Source organism: the organism of the source record quoted next, unplaced genomic scaffold (genome assembly GCF_019419815.1).
Source record: "Pyrus x bretschneideri cultivar Hongxiangsu unplaced genomic scaffold, Pyrus_bretschneideri_v1 Contig29, whole genome shotgun sequence".
NCBI lineage: Eukaryota > Viridiplantae > Streptophyta > Magnoliopsida > Rosales > Rosaceae > Pyrus > Pyrus x bretschneideri.
This window is the reverse complement of record NW_025999601.1, coordinates 910,653-931,085: the sequence shown is the minus strand read 5'-3', so window position 1 is coordinate 931,085 and position 20,433 is coordinate 910,653. Positions and strand designations below refer to the sequence as shown.

Genomic DNA, 20,433 nt, shown 5'->3' with positions numbered 1-20,433 from the left:
TTTTGGCTCTTGTTTTGGTTTCATTTGTATCCATCAACTTATTTTTCCAATGTTGTAAAAAATAATGCCCCTAATTTGCCATGCTAACTGATTAAATTTTGGGTCAAACGTAATACAGATGGTAGTGTAAGAGGAATTCATCAAAATTTTGTGGTGGGTACCTTCTGTCTATGTGTGTTCATCACAACAACAAAAAATTAGAATGATGAACTTGTTCTCTGTTTGCACTTGGATTGTTTGATGCAATGTTGTGGTGGGTAATTTTTTTTTTTGTTTTATGTCAATCAATGAGTGCATTTTACTGCTTTTCGGTTACAAATTTTGTTCTTATGTTCTCACTCATAACGTCCACGAAATTCTTTGGTGGGTACATTTGGCTGCTTTTGGGGTCTCAAATTTTGTTCTTGTTTCGACTCACAATGAGTACTGGGGAGTAAATGGCTTCTTATACCCTAACTAGTCACAAGAAATAACGAGAATATCCTAAACAGTATCTTTATCCCTTTTTTTTAAATGCATTTCCAACAAAGTTTTTATCGAGCCCCATAAACTATGAAGGCTCCATATCTTCCTGAGTACTTAACTTCATATACTACGTTAATGAACATTTTACTTTTTCTTTATATAACAGAAAGAAAAGGAAAAATATATATATATATCTTGACAAATTGACATCAAATATTAAATCAGAAGTAGTTTTATCTGTCGTTGTTTTACCCTCCAAAGGTTTTAAACAATTCAACAAAAAATGAAAACATAGCTGAAGTGACATTTTGTTGTCTTTTTTAATGATACAAGCGGACGGACCAAAGCAGCTTACTGTATGGCCTGTATTCCCAACTAGATTTTGTCATTTCTTTATATCCTCTTACTCTTCTTCTGATACGAACCAGGAGCTGCATCGATCAGCCGATAACTTGCATCCTAAGAAAGTAGTACAGAATATAGATCAATATACATGGAATGATCAACTGGTCCAGAGCTCCCCAGCCAAATTACATGCTTCGAGATACTCCCAAGGCTACCGTCTAAGGGCTAGTTTAGTATTGCTGTGCTTTGAAAAAAAAAGCTGCTTTTATTGTGCTGTGAAAATAAGCAGCTGTGAAATAAAGCAGCAGAATGCTTAGTAAACTTTTTTGTAAAAGAGCTTCAAATGCGTATGCAAGTCTTGGTCCTCTCTCACCCACAGCCCTTCATTTGTTGAGGCCCATCACCACTTAGGATGCAACAAGTACGCTTACCTCCTCACCACTTGGGACCAAGTCACAAGCCAGCAACACTTCTTCTCCTCAGAAATCGACCAACAAGGAAGTCTTACACCCGCCACACATGTTCTAACCCTTCCAGCGCTGCGAACCAATGGATGTCCCTATACTGCATAAAGTATCAATGGCTTGGTATGTCTGTACCTTCAAGTAAGGTCCGTTCACAATACTTGAATTCCCAATCAAATTGATCATGGAAACCCAGTTCGCATATTTAACCCTTGCACACGAGAGTCTATTGCTCTTCCCCACACTTCATCCGCATCTAGCACAATCTATGTTACGCATCATGTTGGGTTTAGTCCTCTTGCAAACGAGTACAAGGTCCTCCAAGTGCAAAAGTTTGTCCGTGCTGGGTGTGGAAAATCTGATGTATATTTCATGTATGAAAATGGTTTACAAGATCAACCATAAATAGAAGTGGAATACTAGACAGAAAGTAGAGGAAAGGTGCGGACTGAGATGGCAGCTCAGCAAGCATTGAGATGGCAGCTCAGCAAGCATAATTGAAGCACTATCTCTAACTTAAACTAATACCTAGCTTTACATGATGAGGGAACCTAGCCGAAAGTAAGAAAGTAAGATGACAATGAGTACAATGACAACTAGACAACCCTACCACCAATAATAATAGATACTTCAATACTCCCCCTCAAGCTGGATCGAGAGTTCTTCTGGATCCAAGCTTGAAGAGAAGACGATCAAGTTGTGCAGAAGGCAGAAGCTTGGTGAACACATCGGCAAGTTGATCACTGGAGCGAACAAATACAGTTTGTAATAGCTTGGACTGAACTTGGTTGCGAACGAAATGACAGTCAACCTCGATGTGCTTTGTGCGTTCATGGAAGACGGGGTTGGCAGCAATATGCATTGCTGCCTGATTGTCACAGTGAAGAAGAATTGGTTTGGAGGAGATGATTTCAAGATCACGTAGCAACCTCTTTAGCCAAATAAGTTCGCATGCAGTCGATGCCATTGCACGGTACTCAGCTTCTGCGCTTGACCGAGCTACAACAGATTGCTTTTTGCTTTTCCACGTAACGAGATTACCACCAACAAGAGTGCAGTAACCAGTTGTGGATTTGCGATCAAGAACATTGCCTGCCCAATCAGAGTCTGTGTATCCTTCAATGGTGAAGTGTCCGTTGTTTTGCATGAAAATCCCAGTAGATATTGAGCTTTTCAAGTATCGAAGGATCCTTTTAACTAGTTGCAAATGATGAGATGAGGGAGAATGCATGAACTGGCTGACAAAGCTAACAGCATAAGCAATGTCAGGTCGGGTTATAGTCAAATATATAAGTTTTCCTACCAACCTTTGATACTCCGATACATTTTCAAACTGGATGCCTGAGGTTTCATCCTTGAAATTTGTTGGTAGTGGTGTTTTGGCAGGCTTGCAATGCAACATATTTGCTTCTTCTAAAAGATCTAGAACGTACTTTTGTTGATTTAGAAACAAACCAGTTGGAGATTGATCCATTTCGATTCCAAGAAAGTATCGAAGTCTGCCAAGATCTTTGATTTTGAATGTTGAATGTAGTGTGGCTTTGAGGGCAGTTATTTCTTCTGGATTATCTCCCGTGACAATAAGATCATCCACATAAACAAGTACCACCAATCTTCCATGCATACCAATCCTAGTGAACATTGAAGAATCTGCATTGCTTCGTTTAAAGCCAGATGACATAAGAACAGAACTGAGTTTTGAGTACCAAGCCCTTGGAGATTGCTTGAGACCATAAATAGCCTTGTGAAGCTTGCAGGCTATTCCTTGTTCCTTTTCTCGTTCATGACCAGGTGGTAGTCGCATGTATACCTCTTCTTCTAACTCTCCATGTAGGAAGGCATTTTTTACATCCATTTGATGTAGAGACCAGTTTGAATTGATAGCCACCGAAAGAAGCACTCTAACTGTGTTCATCTTTGCCACAGGTGCAAAGGTTTCTTTGTAATCTACTCCGAAGGTTTGTGTGAAGCCCCTTGCAACTAACCTTGCCTTGTGCCGCTCTATGTTTCCATCTGAGTGAAATTTGGTCTTATAAATCCATCTTGCCCCAACCACATGTTGACCTTTTGGCAGAGAAACAATGCTCCAAGTTTGATTTTCATCAAGTGCCTTCAGTTCTTCAAGCATGGCTTGCCTCCATACAGGAGATTGGTGTGCCTCTTCGAAGGATCGAGGCTCAGAATTTTGGGACAACCTGGTCACAAAGGCAGCATGAGATGAAGAGCTCTTGCTATGAAAAACCATTTGTCCAATAGGATGTCTAGGCGTGTAGATTTCAAAATCATCAAGCCTGGCTGGAGGTTGTCTGTTTCGAGAAGGATTCCTTCGTGGAGGAGGAGGTTGTTCAAGTTGAGGCTCGCTCCTTTCGAGAATGACTTCTTCATTATCTGCTTCTATATTTTCAGAAGCTGGCTCTACTTCAACATCTTCATTTTGTGGTGTTGACAGCCTTGTATCACCAAGGAAGAGAGGAGTAGGAAACACTTCATATGAGGACTCCCCCTGAGATTCATCATCATGCATTTGAAAAAAAGAGTGAGTTTCATCAAAACGCACATCCCTGGATACACATACCTTTCTGGTCTTAGGATCGTAGCATTTGTATCCTTTTTGGGACGTTGAGTAACCTATGAATGCACATTTGATAGCCCTTGGATCAAGTTTATCTCGGTGAATGGTTTGAATGTGCACATAGCATACACATCCAAACACACGGAGATGACTTATGTCAATTTCTCTCCCCTTGAGAATTTGATAGGGAGATTTGAACTTCAAGATTCTGCTAGGAAGGCGATTGATGATGTATGCAGCGGTTTGTACAGCTTGAGACCAGAACTTCTTTGGAACTTTTGCTTGTAACATTAGTGATCGTGTTTTTTCAAGCAAATCTCGGTTCTTTCTTTCTGAAATGCCATTCTGTTGTGGCGTTCCTACACAACTTGTTTGTTGCAAAATTCCATGCTCACTTAAGTAAGTTGTCATGATTTTGGAAGTGTACTCAGACCCATTATCAGACCTTAAGATGCCAATTTTAGAGTTAAAATGATTTTGAATTAACTTATGAAAACTTTTGAAACACTGGAAAGCTTCATGCTTGAATTTAAGTAAATACACAAAAGTAGTTCTAGAGAAATCATCAATGAACGATATGTAAAATCTGTAACCATCAAAGGACTCTAAGGTGGCAGGTCCCCAAATGTCAGAATGGATTATTTCAAAAGCTTTGGTAGCTCTAGAGAGAGAGTGAGGAAAGGGTAACCTGGTGAACTTAGATTTTTGACAAACTTCACAATCTGGAATCATTTTACAGAAACTAGGAAAAAGAAAAGACATAACATGTGAAGAAGGGTGAGCTAATCTCATGTGCCACAGCTGCTCCTTGTTTACAGTGCTTGAGTTTACGTAGAAACTTTTTGGGAAACTTGAAGAGAATTTGACATAGTACAGTCCATTGAGGAAGAACCCTTTACCAATCGTTTCCTTCGAAACTTGGTCCTGGAAAATCACAGAGTGAGTTGAAAATATTGCAAGACAATTTAGCGAATGTGTTATTTTTCCTACTGACAATAGTTTGAAAGGAAAAGACGGGACATGCATGACAAGGGACTCTTTTTGACTTGAGAAGATTTTGAGTTTCCCTCTGCCTACTATATGAACTTTGGTGCCATTAGCTACGGAGACAAAAGAAGGGGTGGAAAATTTTTGAAAATCATTTAGTAAAGATGCATCGTTAGTCATGTGATCTGTAGCTCCTGAGTCAACTATCCAAAAATCACAACTACTACTAAGATCCAAAGCAGTGGAGATAGTTGCAATAATACCTGGCATGTCATTTTGTGACACTGAGTTTGATTGTTCGAGGAAGCCAGCAAACTTGCCGAGCATGGCTGAAGGAGTTTCATGATTTGTTGCTCCTTGTTTCTGTTGCAAGAAGTTAGCGAATTCATTTATGAGAGCAATGGGACTAGAGGAAGAGTTTATCACATTATTGGAGACATTCTCGCAAACAAGATTTCCTCTAGGGGTGTAGGCAGGCTTCATTTGGTTTCTTGGTGCTCTTCCATCGTCATTGAACTTAGGTTTAAGTTCTGGATAAAGAATCCAGCACTTCTCTTTTATGTGTCCAATACCTGTACGACCGATCTTCACACAGTGAGAACATTTTAAGTCTGGTCGTTTCCCCTTGTATGGTCTGGAGAAGGTGAAGGCTCTTGCTTCTGATGGCCTAAAAGTTGATTCTCCAACGACCATGTCTGCGTTCATGACCTTCTTTCTTACTTCTTCACGTTGAATAACGTTGCAGACCATCTGTAAAGTGGGAAGTTCAGGTGTCATTAAGAGATGGCTTCTAAGATCTTCATAATCTGGTCCAATGCTGGCAAGCAACTGGAACACTTTGTCTTCTTCTGCACGCTTTAAAAGAATGATTGTGTCCGTGGTGTGAGGTCTGTAGAGATCCAATTCATTCCATTTTGCCTTCAAGTTGCCAAGATGTTGAACAAAAGAGAGATTTCCCTGTTGTAATTCCGTAAGATCTTTCTTCAGCTGAAAGACTCTCGCAGCATTGTTTAGATCTCCATACATGTCTCGTACGGAGTTCCAAAGTTGGTGAGATGATACTGAGTAGCTGAAAATCTCAGCCATCTTTGGTTCCATAGAGTTTAACAGCCAAGACATGATAAGTTGATCTTGGGATACCCATGCTGCATAATCTGGTGCAGTTGTTTCGGGGATGATGTCATCCCTTTGAATGAATGGAAGCTTTCCACGTCCTCCAAGAGCGAGAGAAATGGCTCGTGACCAGGGCAGGTAGTTGAATTCGTTTAGAAGCACTGAGCTCAAACGTTGAATTGGATTGGTATCCATGGTTTCGTTTTTTGAAGTTTTTTCTGCTGGTATGGCCATAATGACTCAACTGGTTTGGTGGGATTTTCGGAGGAACACAGAAGCAGGTCCAAGTGGAATCACTGCTCTGATACCATGTGGAAAATCTGATGTATATTTCATGTATGAAAATGGTTTACAAGATCAACCATAAATAGAAGTGGAATACTAGACAGAAAGTAGAGGAAAGGTGCGGACTGAGATGGCAGCTCAGCAAGCATTGAGATGGCAGCTCAGCAAGCATAATTGAAGCACTATCTCTAACTTAAACTAATACCTAGCTTTACATGATGAGGGAACCTAGCCGAAAGTAAGAAAGTAAGATGACAATGAGTACAATGACAACTAGACAACCCTACCACCAATAATAATAGATACTTCAATACTGGGAGTATACATTTTATGTTCAATATAATCACACTGGGGATAAATTTGTGGAAATGCATAGAGGTAGACCTTAATAATCTCCCTTTTGATCCACATAGATGCCTGTTTTATGAAGGAAGCGTGTGCGTCAATGGGGCACAAAATATGATTGTGGGTTTCGACATTGAAGATGAAAAATTTAGCAGAGTGATCCAACTTCCTAAAGATTATAATCTTTTTAGGGTTGATCCGTTTATGGTTGAAGTGTGTGGACGTTTGGCTCTAGGCGACAGGGTGCAGTTGACGGGGCAAAATATAATGCGGTTATGGATTTTGAACGACTACGAAAATCAAGTGTGGGTTAAGGAGTCTTTCACTTTTGCCATTCAGTGGAGGGAGTTGGCATACCTTTTACATTTCTATACCATTCACACTGGTGAGCTCCGCGTCCAATTTCCAAGATTAAGTACGGACCAGGTCGACCTTGCGCGTGTGAGGGTGCATCTGTACGATATAAAGATTGAGTTGAGGTTGGGGTTCACTCAGTTTTCGAGCCGTGGCGTGCGTAAAGGGAGCCATGAACCTCTCTCCCTTCTCTCCTCTGCACCTATCCAACCTCTGCACATCCACCTCGCCCACCCAAAATGACGGCATGATGATTCCGCCCCTCGAAATTGATGCTAAAAATGATGCAGTCGACGACCATCGAAGCAAGGGTAATGTTGGCTAGGTTCGAGCTCGGGTTGGAAGTGGAGTCGTGTCGGGGGGGGGGGGGGGGGGGTGGTGAGGGAATGATGGATGTGCGGAGGTTGGATGGATGTAGATGTGCAAATGAGAGAAGGGAGGGAGGGTCCGAGGGGTGTTGAGGAAGAATACACCTTTTTTTTTTCCTTCAAAATTTAAATTATTTTTTTAAATATCCATGTGGGACTCATATTGATACGTGGCGTCTAATCATTGTTCACTTGGACGCCACATCACCAGTTAACGGGAGACTTAACAGCCAGACTAACGGATGTATGAGACTGTCCCAAAATTAACACTTTAGGTATAACTCTGGGACAAAAAAAAATTCATGTACAAAATGTTGAAAACTACGAAATTTAAGGGCAGTAAATTGAGATTTATAGAAGTAGGTTTGAATGAATTCCGTTTCGTACTCTATTGAGATTCTTATGATCACAAAAGATTTCAATTTTTATCCAAAATAATTACAAACAAAAAAAACACATAAAATGTTGGAGGAAACCAAATTTTCCTGTGAAAAAACACTGAGTTGTTGTTTGGAGCTAGTTTAAGCAATGTCCAAGTAGAATATTATTAATGTTGGAAAATATTAGTATTTTATGATTATTTGGGTTTGCTTGTTAGTTTAGTATATGGGCTTAGCTCATCCAAATTAGGGTTTCTAGGTTTTTCTCTTTACGGGTACAACTTGAGTTGGGCCAATCCGAACTCGTCCATGTCCAACCTGACTTTAAACTTGAACAAGTGGGTTTTTATTTAGTTATAACCCACCCGAACCCAACCCAATTTCAACCTGTTCATTGATTAGGTTGAGTTGGGTTGATCATTTGCCCATCCATTCCCAACCCAACCCAACCCGACTAACCAAACTCAATCTAACCAGATTGTAACCCATATTAATTAATGCTCAAACTACACCCAAGTGAACCAAGTCCAAACCAACACGCTTTCTAATATTTTTTTAATAAATTACCCTTTATAATTACCTAAGCTTTTAGGGAATAAGAGGCTTTGATTAGTCAGCCTATATTTGTAGTTTCTAAATCCTAAAGCTTTATAGTAGATTTATGAAATTAAAGTTAGCTAGCTTTGATGCTACTTGGCTTAATTTTTTTAGGAATTCTTGAAAACTAAGTTGTTACAAGATTAAACTTGAAAAAGTTGGGCAACCCGAACACAACCCAAGTAAACCCTAACCCAATTAAACCCGAGTCCAAATGAACCCGAATGAAACCCAACCCAAACCCGAACCCGAATTGTAAAAGTTGGGTTAGGATTGGGTTGACCTTCAAACCTGCCCAAGTTGCAGCTCTAGCTTATAGTTTAGTATAAAGATAAGTTAGTTACGATGTAGTCTCTTAGGATTTTATAGTCGTTTCGGCATTCTCGTTTGTTTAATAATATTCTTTATTATTTTGTAGTCTTGCTCGTTGCATACTTTGATATTCAACTTGGTATCAGAGTAGGTTTGATCATTTGAGATTTAATTTGTTCTTGATTTGAATCAATATGTCTGTTTATGTTATTCATTGTTTATTTCCAGTTTAGATTGTCTTGGTGTAGTTTGAAAAACAAAAAAATTTGGAAGAGAAAAATTGGCATCGTGTTGACCGCCGGAGCCGCGCCACACCAGAGCCAATCTGAAACGTAAGGTCTGTAACCTGATAATTGCTCAAAAGTGATGTCTAATGTGCTTTGATTATACCTGTTACATGTTTTTCTCTAGTAATTTATCAAATTTGTGCTTTAAAAAGAAAATATATTTTCCCAATTTGGAACACCTAGAGCTATTATCAGTGATGGGGGTAAACATTTTTGTAATAAACCATTTGAAGCTTTGATGAAAAAATATGGTATTACTCACAAAGTGGCTACCCCTTATCATCCCCAAACTAGTGGCCAAGTTGAGCTTGCCAATCAGGAGATAAAACAAATTTTAGAAAAAACGGTTAGCCCAAATCGTAAAGATTGGTCTATCCGACTAACCGATGCATTATGGGCTTATCGTACAACTTTTAAAACCCTGCTTGGTATGTCTTCCTATAGACTAGTTTATGGGAAAGCTTGTCGCTTGCCTGTGGAACTGGAACACAAAGCCTACTGGGCTATTAAGATGTTCAATTTTAACTTGGATGCTGCCAGTTTGAATGGAAAACTTCAATTGAATGAATTGGCAGAAATTAGGAATGAGGCCTATGAAAGTTCTAAAATTTACAAGGAACGAATGAAAGTTTTCCATGATAGAAATATTTTGAGAAAAACTTTTGAGCCTTTGCAGAAAGTACTCTTGTACAATTCGAGATTGCATTTGTTTCCTGGTAAACTTCGTTCTAGATGGACAGGTCCTTATGTGGTGAAAAGAGTTTTTCCTTTTGGAGTTGTGGAGGTCGAGGATACAACGAATGGTAATGTATTTAAAGTTAATGGTCAGCAGCTTAAGCCCTTTTTGGAAAGTATTGCTTTGCAGGATGAGACCATTGGTTTGGAGGATCCTGTTTATCAGGACTGATTTGTTTACTCTAGCCCATATTTTCTTTTATTTTTCTCTTTTGTTTGTTTTGTTTCTTTTTCAGTTTATCAATGTGTCGCCAACAAGTTGCTGGAAGAATTTCGAAGCCTTCTTAGACCTTCAGGTGTATTCTTTCCTGAATCTTTGTCTCAATTTAAATTGCGTGTCTTTCTTGCTTATTATTCTTATGAATATTAACATTGAGGACAATGTCAGTTTTAAGTTGGGGGGAGTAGAAGTATGTTTTACTTGCTTTTGGCGACATGTTGAGTTGTTTTTCATTTTATTTTTATTTTATGTAATTTTCGTCCCTTTTATTTGAAAAAAAAAAAAGTAAAAAAAGAAAAAGTCCAATTTAAAAAAAGAAAAAGAAAAAAAAAAGGAAATTTGCATTTTTCTTACTGTTTTTAATTAGATTTTTGTTAGTTTCTCAACCCAATGATCAGATTGAATTGAATTTCATACATGTTAATTAAGGAAATAGTGAGCATGTTTTAATTGAGATGCTTTATTCTCTTATTAGCTCCCTACCTTTTTTATTATTCTTGGAAAAGCAATGCACATAGCCATCTTGATGTGAAACTAATGCATGATTTAAAGATTAATATGTGAATCTGGTGATCTTGTGTAGCCTTGTGAGTTTGTGAGCCTATATGATTGAAACACCATACATCAATCGCTTTTTATTCTTGTGCGTATGATCTCACAATCACATGTGTCTCTAGAACTTGCTTTAAACCTATCGAACATATTTCAATTCATGTGATAAATTGAAAAATGAATAAGGCATTTAGGATATCCACCATGGCCAAACAAGCTAGTGTCCCTGATACATTATCCCTTAGATAACCATTTAAGCCTAAATAAGCATGTTCTTTCATGACCCATGTTCTCCTTACCCATAAAGCTTAAATACTATATCCTACCTCAGTCTATGAAAGTTTGTAGAGCCGAAAAGTCTTGAAAGGAAAGGAGTATATGTGTTTGGTATCTAAACTGACTCTTGTTTATATATTTATATAAAATAAAATAAAAAGAAAAAAAAAAAAACACAATCTTGCTGAAATGAAGTCTGAGACCCAACACAATGAAATGTGGTCTCTAATAGCGAAAAGTGTTAATATGTTCAAAATATTGATAGAGCCACCGAGGATTCAAGTGACTTTTGCAGTCAATTATTTTCATCATGTGCTCTACTAATTTTCATAGGCTCTTTGTTTTCCCATTCCTTTTTCTTTTTTTTTTAACCTTAACCACAAGCCCCATTACAACCTTAATAAAGACCTTTGATTCAAGTAGTCACATGATATTGACAGCGAGTAGGTGGATAAGCAAGCATATGGTGGTATGTTTTTATGAGATCACTTGAATGAGACACATTAACGCAGAAATATTGAGTGCATGAGTCTAAATCCTATGAGAGACTTACTTGTTTTCATATTGAGATTTAAAGAAACTTAGGATCACATTGTTATGGCTATTTCACACACTACACTCCAAAGATATTTGAGAAATTATTACTAATACTAGAATATTGTGGATTCGCTTGATTTATCTTATTAAGGCTCTTGATTATTATGTACACTTGAATAAAATGCTTTGATGGTTATGTAGGGGAACTGATTTTTCCATGTGACTTTTTGTTTTTGGTTTGGTGCTAGAGTATGTTTTCAGTTGCTTGAATTGCTAGAGACTAGCAATAAGCTAGTTGTGGGGTGTGATAATTGCTCAAAAGTGCATGTCTAATGCGCTTTGATTATACCCGTTACAAGTTTTTTTTCTAGTAATTTATCAAATTTGTGCTTTATCATGTATAACAGGTCAAATAGGTTTTATATCTAATTTGTTTTAATTTTTTACTGATGTTATATTAATGTTAATGTGCAAGACTATGAGAATGTTGCAAGGCAATTAAAGGGTGAGGCACAGGACAATAAATTGGTGATTAACTCTATGTCGGTTACCGAAAAGAAATGAAGAAAGGAGAAAGCAAAGAAGAAGAAAAAGAAACGGCCAGCCATTACCATTTCAATATGGCATTAAGGCTTATCAATGATCATTATTCAAAGGGTTATGGGAATTGGCATTAACATATTAATAATGGGTTGATCAATGACCATTATTCAAGAAGAATATGAAGGGAGATTGGCTGCGGCAACATCTCAAATAATCTCCATTTGATTGTTTCCAAAGGGCCCGGCTCTTTCATAATTTTAAACTTTTCTTTTTCTATTTAGTTTATGGAGAACTAATCTCCCTAGCTAAAGCAAGGGGGGAAACCTATATTACGAGTATGTAGTTTTATTATTTCGATTCTATTTTAAAGTTTTAATGTCAATTTTACATTGTGGATTTTCAATGGAATTTCTTATTTATTCTATTTTCATTTTGATGAACGTTGGTTATGATTCATAAGTTTAATCCTGTTTTTCTTATAATTTTGTTTCACATTCATGCTTTTAGTGAATTGAATAAATTAGCAGACTGGTACGATTTCGACGGAATAATTTCTTAATATTTTGTTTAGCCGAAACCACCAACATCCATGACCACCCCACCATCGCCTACATGACTCACCGCCGTCGCACCCAGATCCGTCCCGCATCAATTAGCACTACGTTGTGCACCACCCGTTGCCAGACCTAGCTAATCAACCCGCACCCGACCCATTCATGGTTTGGCACTGCAGTACCCGCTGCCTGAGAGCCACTCACTTGCTGCTCACGTTTGCACTTCTTGTTTGTTAACCGTCGTTGCTGCTACCAAATCGAATCCAGGTTGTCGGTCTTTGGAACTGCTGTTGTTCGAGGCTGGTCTGTTGGCCCCTGTCTTCAATTCTGATGAACCGGAGTATTGTATAATGATGGCCCTTTATTTTGATCAGATGGACCTTTACTTTGATCAATACTTTGATCAGAAGTGTTGATAAAAAAAGACAAAAAATTGTTTGGTTTTTATAAGGCCCACACGGGCAATGCGAAATAATTGACTGGGAAAAGATTGGCATTTTTGGTTTGTCACTCGAGTGCTTGGACACTCGAGTGATAGTAGTTTCTTGGTTCTCTCCGTTTGTTGTTGTAATTGGAATATGGAAATCTCATCCATTTAATGACAAGGAGCAATAATATGTTTTCTTTCCATACTCTTAACATCAGTCAGTCGGAATCAGTTTGCCAGTTAAGCCAAGTCAAGTCACGTTTGCATGTCTACCAGTCTGCCTAACAGAGCCAGTCCACGTTTGCTTGTTTGCAAACCCATGTCATATACCACTATGAGTTTGACGGGGGTGTTGGAAAATATTAGTATTTTATGATTATTTGGGTTTGCTTGTTAGTTTAGTATATGGGCTTAACCCATCCGAATTAGGGTTTCTAGGTTTTTTTTTTCTCTATAAATATAGCTTATAGTTTGTTATGAAAACAAGTTAGTCACGATGTAGTCTATTGGGATTTTGTAGCCGTTTCAACATTCTCGTTTGTTTAATAATATTCTTATTATTTTGTAGTCTTACTCATCGCACACTTTGATATTCATGGTGCGAATTGTGGCCCTTCTAAGTTTTTCCATTGATCCAATTTGTAGTGTGTGCTACTTAAAAAAGTTTTCCACAACCACCATAGAGTACATCCATGTCGGATTCACTAAGTGGTGTATGCTTTCCCAATCAAGTAAGTAGTGCATCCGGCTCAAACAACTAATAAGTGCATCCGTGGAAGATTTGACCCAAACTCACAATCGTGAAATCATGTACATGCATAATGTGTTCAATTTGCAAGAACTTTATAGATGCTTTGAGCCGAATGTACTATTAATGTTAGTGGTTTTAGAGTTTTAGTGTTGATTATCATGCTATAAAAATAAGAATTGATTTTGTATTTTAAAGTCTTAAGCCATATATATAGTTAGTCTGTTAATCGATTAGATGCAGTGAAAAATACCTCAACCCAATATTGATGATGAAACTTAGAGAGAAGTAATATGGTGGTCTCTACTACACACCTGCTTCATTTCGACACAGCCGGGTGTGCATGGACAACAAAATTATTGATGAATACTATGAGACTTGCAACACACACCTAGTAAAATTGATCCCTAAATCTGATCTTAAAATCTTAATTGATTACGTTTTCAATATAACCCTTGAAGTGAACAAAAATAATACACTCTAGATTTAGCCCTCATAGAACCAACTTTACTTTGTAATTCATCCACAAACAACACTTTAAATCGAAAACCACTAACATAACTGACATGGATTGGTCCCCAAACTTAAAAAAAATGAATCAATCCTAGACATCAAATACAGTAGAATCACTAGAACTGAAGAGTAGCTTATGACTTCTACCTATTACGCATTTTGAAAAGAAGAAATCATGAGAGCTTTTACTTGAGTAAAGTTTAATACTGACATCAATTTCTTGAAAGAGAAAAGGAGGATGTACTAACCGAAATTGGAGAGCCTTGTAAAGGGGAAGAGATCCTCTCCGGATCTATACATCGAGATCGCGTTTAGGGATCAAATGGCATTTACATCCACATCTAAGGAGAATATTGCCGATCCTTTGACAAAAGGCCTATCCAAGGATCAAGTGGCATTTACATCGAGTGGAATGGGTTTAAAGCCAACTCAATGAGTTATAACTTGACGGAAACCTAACCTAGCTAATTGCAGATCCTATGGTCTAGGTTCAATAGGCAAACTAGTTGAGGAAAACTCAAAGTAAACAACACAATATCTTTACTCATTTTTATGATGGAAAACAGTGTGTTGCCTGTAAGACGAAGAGGGTGAATAACTATTCTTAATAATGCTAATATCTTATGGTTAAGATGAATAGAACAAGATATTCTTTATTAGTATTACCTATATGAGATTGATGTGGGGTCACATCTTTGAGAATTGGTATGGCTACAATTCTCTGAAGGTCTCATGAAATCAGGATATGTTCAGGTGAACACAACCGTATGAATTGAAGTGTGTCAAGATGTGATATGTGTGATACTTATTGTTTCGATTTTCCTACTAAAAAATGATCAGTTCAAGATAGTAAATTCACTGCTTCATTAGGTAAATCCGATAAGTACTCACTAGAGAAGGTTCAAGGCCAAAAGACACCTATCCCGATGCATATCATATTTAAGTTCCCTGAAAAGACGTTACTAATTTAGCTAGTATCTTATTTTCTATTCAAATGTGAGGTATTGCTAGAGTTTGAATAGAAAATGTGGGGTATTGTTGGAACTTGTGTTATGTGGGACTGCCAGTCCCACATCGTCCAAACAACTTTAACACTACATCTTTATAAGTGAGTTCACTCACTTATAGTTTGAAATGAATTGGGCCAAAGCCATGGACCTTGGGCCTTAGACTTGGAGGGTTTGGGTGCATATATTAAATGTCAAAGATGGGCCTTAGGCCTTGGGGCTCGGATGGACGAAAAACCCAAGTATCATTTTTACGTTTTTGATTTTTGCATTCAGTTTTTTCCGAAAGGATAAAACTGATCACATAAACGGTTACAACCGTTCTTAAAGATAAATATGAACGGTTTCAACTGCTCATTTACGCCATTATATATATGGCTGTCGGACCAGAAACAAAGATAACAATTTCCATCGAATTCTTCATACTTCTTAGAGAAACACCACAACCAATTCGCCAAGAATCCAAGTTCGAGTGCAAGAACTTGGATTAGATAGTTGTATCCTGCAAGATAGACGTCCATTGAATTGCTGCACTGGTGTAGGGACGAATTTCTGTCTTAGGAGATTGCTTCTGCAAGCCTCTATCTTCAAGAAACAAGTCAGTGATTTGTGATTTTATATACAATTTCATTAAGTGTTTATGTTTTGATATATTGTATTTGTCGTTGAGTTTTTTCCATTTGAAATAAAAACTATGCAATTGTTATATATTATACACTAGACTTTTGATTGGTTCTAACACCCCTTTCACAGGCGAAGTGTGTGCGTAAATGGGGCCATACATTGGATGCATGGGACACACAACCCCATTGTGGTTTTCGACAATGAAGACGAGAAATTCAGAGTGATCCCACTTCCTGAAGATTATACTTGTTTCACGCATCTTGTTAGTTATCCCGTGGGAAATATAGTTGGTGTGGGTGGATATTTGGGTCTAATAGGTGACAGGAGTATGAACAAAAATGAAGCGATGGGGTTATGGATTTTAAAGGACTACGAAAATCTGAACTGGGTTAAGGAGAACATCGTTTTTCCTCGTTGGGCAGAGTCAGGGTACGCTGTTCCTTTTTGTACCATTCACACAGATGAGCTCCTCCTCCAGTCTTCAGGGTTGAGCAGACAGAACCCTGCCTACATGAAGGTGATTCTATACAACATGAAGAATGAAAGTTTGAGGAGAAGTGATATTGTTTTCCCCGACAAATGGGCTTATTTGACTCGGACTCGATTCAAGTTGCTTACTAGTTACGAGGAAAGCATTGAACCCTTGATAAGATGAGTCACGAGACATGCCTATTTCATCATCAAGTTTTAATTTTATGATTATTCACGTCTTATGCATTTGTGCACGCATAGTTTTGCAATTTGGCTGGAGAACTTAGGCTTTTCTGGTATTTTTAGGACTTTTCAAGCAAGTTAACCAAAGCAGCTTAAATAGCTGCATAATTGGCATATAGAGATGAATGTAAACTTAGAGCTTGTCAATTCTTTTGACAAAAATTATTAATTATGATGCTCGACTGAAGTTTTTTTTCCCCGATAAAAGGTATAGTGAGAATTTACATTGCAAGAAACGAGTGTGTGAAGGGCATGATCAGCAGCTACAACAACAATGACCTCACACAAATTTTTTTTTTTTTTTTTTTGTTCAAAAAACAACAAAATATTATAAAGTTTTTTACCCAACTAATTAATTATTACTATCCTTCAACTTCTCCTTGGAAGAATTTGGGAGAATTTCATTAGATTCATAGAAACACTTTTTTTTTTTTTTTTTTTTGTTGCTATGGATATATAATTATTAATATTTTTTTTTTTTCTCTAAATATTCATGTCCAAAGTGGTTCCCATAATGAGCCTAGAGTGGTGGAATCATCAAGGAAGCCTAAGTTGGTCTGGCTGCCCCCGTGGGGATTGGTGGCGAAGAAGTTGTGATCAAGTGATTGTGGAGGGGATCAGAGCCACATGGTTGGCTTGCTGGCGTTGCATGTTGACAAGCTCAGCCTGTGCCTTGGCCAGTTGTGCCTGCAGCTCATTCACTTGCTTCTGCAGGTGGCAGATTGCTCCAGCACACCCATAAACTGGGTCTCTAATTCTTGCACTTGCCTCATAAAGCATGCTGCTCACTGCATCGGCTCTTTGAGATTCTGGAAGTTCCTGTTAAAAAAATTGCATGCTCCTTTTAGTTTATACATATGTTTACAATTAAAAATGGGGTATCCACAAATTTAATAAATAAAAAACTTTTTTCTCAACTCTCTTTTATGAGGTGAGATTCATGATAATGTGGGACAATACATGATCCACCTCATAAAGAAAAACTTGTATAAGAGCAGCTGGATCACGTATACTATCCGACTGCTCTCATAATTAAAAACACAACCTCTTGGATTTAGTTGTCATATGCTAAAGATTTCCTACACCTCAAAACGTTAAAAGAATAGCGAGATATAGAATATTGATTTGTTGTTAATTGTGAAATTCTCACTTTTGGCAGTTTTTTCTTCCTTGTTAGGTTGCTATCAGAATAATTTAGTCAGAGTAGTTGATTTCCCTGATAAAGCACTATTAGGCCTAAAGATTTGGTACGTCTGCGTATTTATTTCTAGTGTCTACGTATGTGTGTGAACAACCCCAAGACTTTTCAAATATGGATGCAAACTAACATAATAGTATTTCATGAAAAATGTACATAGAATATGTTTATGTTCTCAGATTGTAAATATAAATTACACACCTAAATAAGAATAATTTTAGGGAGACTTTGGATACGGTCTTTAGTTATGAATATTTTTTTATTTAAACCTTGTTGGTTTTTAATTTTTTATCAAGGTCCATAAAATTAATATGATAATTTATTTCTATGTACATTGCTATATTTTTTAAATTAAAAATTAGAAATCTTAGTTATTTATATAAATGAGATTTTAAATTAAAAAAACCATAGTTTGTGGGATTAAAAATATTAAAATATAAATATACTATTGTGTGTGTGTGTGTGTATGTGTGTGTGTAAACATGGGTACATTCATCAAAATTAACCAAGAAATTAATTGTATCAAAACATGGGTACATTCTTCAAAATCACAAAAAAAAAAAAAAAAAAAAAAAGATATTGGGCTTAATAACATTAGTAAATTTCTTCGATTAAACTTGACATTGATACATTTTAAAATCAAAGAAAAAAGAATGTACCCATATAAGTTTAAAAATGGATTAGAAAAAATTTGAATATATTTTATATAAAAAAAATTGTACATTTTACATATAACAAATTGGTATATTTAAGAATGAGTACATTTTAATATTAAAAAGTTTTACATGAATGGGTACATATAATTAGCATGGGTACATTTAGCAAAAATAAAAAGTACAAATAAAAAAAATACATGAGTACAAATATAAATAAACTTTAAAAAATATGGGCACAAAAAGAAATTAAATATGGGTACAAATTAAAATTGAATAGAAAATGAGTACAAATTAAAAAAGAATTACAATTAAAAATGGGTACAAACTAAAACTAAAAATATAAGATAAAAAATTTAGTCATAAATGTAAATAGACTAATTGTAATATTTTTAACATTAAATAAATATATTTAGAAATAAAAAAATATTTTATTATTGAAATAATTAATAATGTTATTAATACCTAAAGACCTTGATCAAAAATTAAAAATGAATAGAATTTTAATTAATGAAGTAGTAAAAGGAAGGACGAGAACCTAATTTCATCATAATTTTACCTCTAAATTTACAGTCTAATAGTAAAACGATCGTTTGACCTCTTCCGTATTTTGAAAATATTTCAAATCCCAAGGTCTTAGACCTACTTTGACCGGTGCTCTTGTTTTTGAACATGATGAAGAAAAGTACCTGCAAGAACTTGATGATATTGTTTGCCCCAAAGACACGATGAGCTATAGTAAACTTGACTGGCTCAGAGGGAGGAAAGTAAGGGGCCAAAACGCACTTCTCTGCACATCTTCTCCTCAAGATCTTGCATGCAGCACAAGGTCTTATAACAACTGGTGGACTTGGAGTGGGAGTTGGGGTTGGCGGAGACGATGGTGAAGATGAAGGAGGAGATTGAGACATAGTTGATGAAGTGGTTGTGTAATTTGTGTTCATTGTTTCAGTACTGCACTCCATTGCAGCTCAAGCTTGAAGCTTTGGTTTGGACTTGGTATATGCTGAGAGAGAGAGAGACAGAGAGAGAGAGAGCTAACCTGAGCTGAGGTGAGGTGGGGCGGGGCTTGCTTGAAGCACAAAGTGAGGGTATAAATAGGGAAAGTGAAGCTGGGTAATGAGGTATCATATGACGTCAGCTGTTGAATGTTATTGTATTTAATTAGGGTGCGGCTTCTACTACCAATATAATGATAGAATCAAATTTTGATTTCTAATTAAGCGGTTAGGTTTGTGTGCTACGTCATTAAAAATGTGAATTTCATATTTATTATGTCATCATTTAATAATTGAATTAACAGATCATTTAATGAATATTAAAATAAGGCGACAAATAAATATATGGAATCAATATATTTATATATTGAAAGAGGTTGTAATTGAACATAAATATAAAAGTGCAAAAAGTAAGCTCTACTTTTTGTTTACTTTTGGATTATTTGGAGGAAAATACTCTTGCGCAAGTTTGAAATTCTCATCCTCTTTGAAAAAAAAACCCCAGTTTACTGTGGTATAATTTTAAAGTTTAAAAATCAAAATTTGCCACATACAAACAATTCAATAACCTCCAATGTCCTTCAGACATATTAGTATTTTAAGAAACAAATAACTTAAAATTGATCTTGTATTTTTTGCATCCACTAAATCTTCGGTGCTAAAATTGTTTAGTAATAAAGTGAATCAAATTTTACTTTATTTTTTGTTAATTAAAATATTAGGTAGTTGGGTTTAGTCAAATGGTATAAATTATGATTAAGAACGATATTATTCTTATTCCAATGTCTTATCTTCTTACCCATTTTTTAATAAAAATTTTAATTACAAATGTCAGTATGCAAAAAGACTGATAAGGACATTAATTATCTTGTTTTGCTTAATTTAAAAGATTAAAAATAAAAAAAAGTTGGGCGTGGGAGAAGATTTGTTTACGTTAAACCCTAACTTATATTTTCATCTCCTTACATTCAAAGAAAATTAAAAAAAAAAGGTAAATATCAGTTTACTACCCTCATGTTTCGAGGTTTTCAACATTTAGTACATCAAGTTTTTTTCGTCCTAGAGTCATATCTAAAATGTAAATTTTGGGACAGTTTCACACATCCGTTGGTCTTCTGTTAACTAATGACATGGCGCCCACATGTCAATAAGGGTCCCAAGTGGATATTAAAAATATTATATATTATATATTAAATTTTTTTTTTAATTACAAAATTACAACGACAACAAATAAAAAAAATAAAAAAAAAAACTGCTCTT

General features: G+C 36.3%; 2 pseudogenes; one reads left to right on the top strand and one right to left on the bottom strand.

Moving 5' to 3' along the window:
* Positions 1 to 958: 958 nt before the first annotated feature.
* On the top strand, positions 959 to 16,265 carry LOC103938305 (annotated as a pseudogene).
* Positions 16,266 to 16,460: 195 nt separating this feature from the next.
* On the bottom strand, positions 16,461 to 19,259 carry LOC103938293 (annotated as a pseudogene).
* Positions 19,260 to 20,433: the final 1,174 nt, after the last annotated feature.